At 38.8% G+C, this 3,340-nt stretch overlaps 1 protein-coding gene across 5 annotated transcripts in view; it reads left to right on the top strand.

Moving 5' to 3' along the window:
• The first annotated feature begins 729 nt into the window (after window positions 1–729).
• LOC106871185 (leucine-rich repeat-containing protein 63) overlaps window positions 730–3,340 on the top strand; it is a 90,622-nt gene continuing 88,011 nt past the window's right edge. For 4 of the 5 annotated variants that reach the window (XM_014917518.2, XM_014917520.2, XM_014917521.2 and 1 more), the window contains exon 1: window positions 730–2,007. The gene's annotated coding sequence lies outside the window, so the exon portion shown is untranslated. The remainder of the gene's footprint in view (window positions 2,008–3,340) is intronic. The other variant, XM_014917519.2, reaches the window with a different exon arrangement.

Genomic DNA, 3,340 nt, shown 5'->3' on the forward strand with positions numbered 1-3,340 from the left:
CAAACAGACACACAAACATATACACACACATACATATATATATATACATATATACGACGGGCTTCTTTCAGTTTCCGTCTACCAAATCCACTCACAAGGCTTTGGTCGTCCCGAGGCTATAGTAGAAGACACTTGCCCAAGGTGCCACGCAGTGGTACTGAACCCGGAACCATGTGGTTTCTAAGCAAGCTACTTACCACACAGCCACTCCTACGCCTATCTAGAAGAAAAAGAATATTTAAATATTCTAAATGACTTGAGATACTTTGAGATGCCTTGGAATTTGCCGTCCTTTTCCCTCTAATATATACCTGGTAACTCGGAAGTGTACTACAGATTCCTAGCTCCAGACCCAGTAGTGAACTTGGAACCTAACGGATGATTAATAGCACTTACACAGCGTATCTGTTCGTTTAGATCATCAGTGAACTAAATCCCTACTATCTAGAATACTCAAACTCACCTCGCTCGAATAGTGTGTATCAGTATCCTTGTACGATCAACCGCATGAGAATTTATATAGCCTTGTATATTAAATACTTATCCTATCAATGGTAATGAGTTTGCTTCTACTTGGTTCATAGCACTATTGTGTATATAATACCTCTTACAAACATATCGCAACTACAGCAAACACGCACGCTAGCGCCCACATACACCCACGTGCGCGCCCACTCACACACGTAATGTATTCTTCACAAAAACATATTTATGTCATAAAACGTCAGATCTCTGTACAGCAAGATAGTGAATGCTTTACTTATAACAAACTGTTCAAACATTTTCGACCAAAAGGCGTCGGTTTCGTTTCATCTGCAGCAGTTTCTTAAACGAGAACTAAATGTTAATAATTTCCATCCAAAATTTGTTAGAGACTCCATCAAGATGGCTGAATAATTCAAGTAATTCGTTCGCCTTTCCTATCAATCCGTCGAAGTCGTCAGCAAATTTGACATTTGCGATGTGCTCAGCTGGTCTTCAAAAGCATCGTTCAAATACCTGAAGGCAATTATTAATGACAAAGGATCAAGATCAGAAATTCTTGCAAGAACCACATAAACAATGAATAATTGCGGTAGTCAAACTCGAGTTAATATAAAGAGATAGAACCATCAGCACGAAGAGTAAAATCAGACTCCTACGTGCTTTAGTAACGACATTCATCTTTATGTACGCGAGACATGGAATCTCATAATCTCATTGCGGAAATATAGGAAAAGATACGGTCATTGAAAATGAGATGTCATCACATCTTAGGCAGGTCCACGTGGCCATCCAGCGACACATCGCTCTAACTCCCGTGAACAAATTTGATATAAAAGTATGGCTAAGAAAACCCTGTGGCCTAACAAAGATTTTTCTTCAAGTAAGCGTGGAGGAGCAAAAGAGATGACAGCTATCGGAAAAGATGGACGTGCAATGTCAAGGAATAGAAAGGCGAATCATTTGCGGAGGCTAGTATTCTTTTGTGAAAGATGAAGAAACTAGGAAACAGTATGTTTCAGCGGCAGCTCGACGATTTCATGGAAGTTCAGAGAAAAGTCAAATAGAACCATACCAAGCTAAATGGTAATGAGATTGAGACGACAAAATTATCAGAAATACAAAGTTTTACAGATGCGTGGGAGATTCTAAATTACAAAGGAAGAGGGTAAAAGATCGTTGGGTGTTGAAACGTTTTTATATACCACTCTTTTGGTGCGGAAAAAATAAAATAAAAAGTAAAACAAAAACAAAATAAAAAACTGATTATAAGAGACACAATTTCATTGAATCTTCAATAGGCTGTGTAAAAAAAAATAAAATAAAGATACGCATGCACAGACACACACACACATTTACAAACTACATACACGCTGGAGGGGGATTGAAGGGAAGATGTTGCTATGGTGATTGTAATACATGCTGCCATCGCTATTTGGACAAAGATTGATAACGACAAGAATAACTGCAACAGTATAATCTTCAACGCCATCGTGAACGTCATCAATAACAATAATAACAGTGGTAATATTGTTCTGTTCTCTAGTTTGGTTGTGATTTTTGTTGGAGTTTCGTTTCGGTTTTTAGTGTCGGTCTATTAAGATTGGGTGTCTTTTTAAAATTCACACACACACACAAAGGTTGAGAGTAACAGACGGCAATTTTTCACCTGGATATAAAAACCATCGTTTGTAATCTATTCTGGCATGTAGAATGTGTCTCTCGAGTCATTCTGCTTCTTTCTACACACGCACACGTAGTCCTCCCCCCACCACACACACGTATATACACATACGCGTACAGGCGCTTAAAAATTTTTTTTAAACATCCATGCGTTTATTCATCCATTTTCACACACGCATCACGTCACACATACGTACATTCAGATACATATAGATACACTTTGTTTTCCTTGAAACATGCATCGTTACACACACACATACAGAAACCTTTAATCTATTAAGTACTCCCCATCACATACACATTTACTAGTTTTCATACAGACATCATGTCACACACACACACACACAAATACATTCACGTCCCACATATTCTTTTAGATTCATATTACTCTTCAGGAGTTAGCCACTATATGGAGTTTGCTCTAGCTGCCAAGAACAGCAGCCAGGTCCCCACTCAAACCACACTCTATTATCCTAAACAGAAGGACACATTTGAAAATATCAATCATGCGTACGTCTAATAAGCTGGATGGACACAGTTGGAATGACCTTCTTTGATCTTAGGTCTGATCGATCAGAATTGACTTGCAGTTGGTTCAACGGCTTACATTTCGTACCATGCACGCATCATCTGTCTCACAAATAACTTCTTACTTACCCTGATTGTGCCCATCTTGTCACATTTATATATGTATGTGACATAACCATCTTATACATACACGTTCTCTCATACACACTTATTCGTTCTTCTTCATATACACATCGTGTCATTCATGCATTGTCATATATATGTGACACAATATAGTCTAACGACGGAAACGAGTGAAGCATAGTACACACACATACATATATGTATATATAATTTAATTAGAGGATATGTTAACCTTGTGAAGGGGTGGTTGCATCCAAAGAAATGCTAGTCCATCCATTCATCTATCCACCCATCTATCTATCTATTCAACTACCCATCTATTTACCAATCCATCAATTTATCTACCCTCCCAGCTATCCACCCACTCACCTATATCCATCTGTCAATCCCACTCGTTCCACTTTTGCACCTAACCCATCCTTCCGTCTGCCCCATCCATTCCACAGCTTACCCATCAATCTATCCACCCATCCATCCGACCATCTCTTCACCTATCATCCATCCATCCATCCATCCATCCATT

The sequence above is a fragment of the Octopus bimaculoides genome, chromosome 18, assembly GCF_001194135.2.
Source record: "Octopus bimaculoides isolate UCB-OBI-ISO-001 chromosome 18, ASM119413v2, whole genome shotgun sequence".
Classification (NCBI taxonomy): domain Eukaryota; kingdom Metazoa; phylum Mollusca; class Cephalopoda; order Octopoda; family Octopodidae; genus Octopus; species Octopus bimaculoides.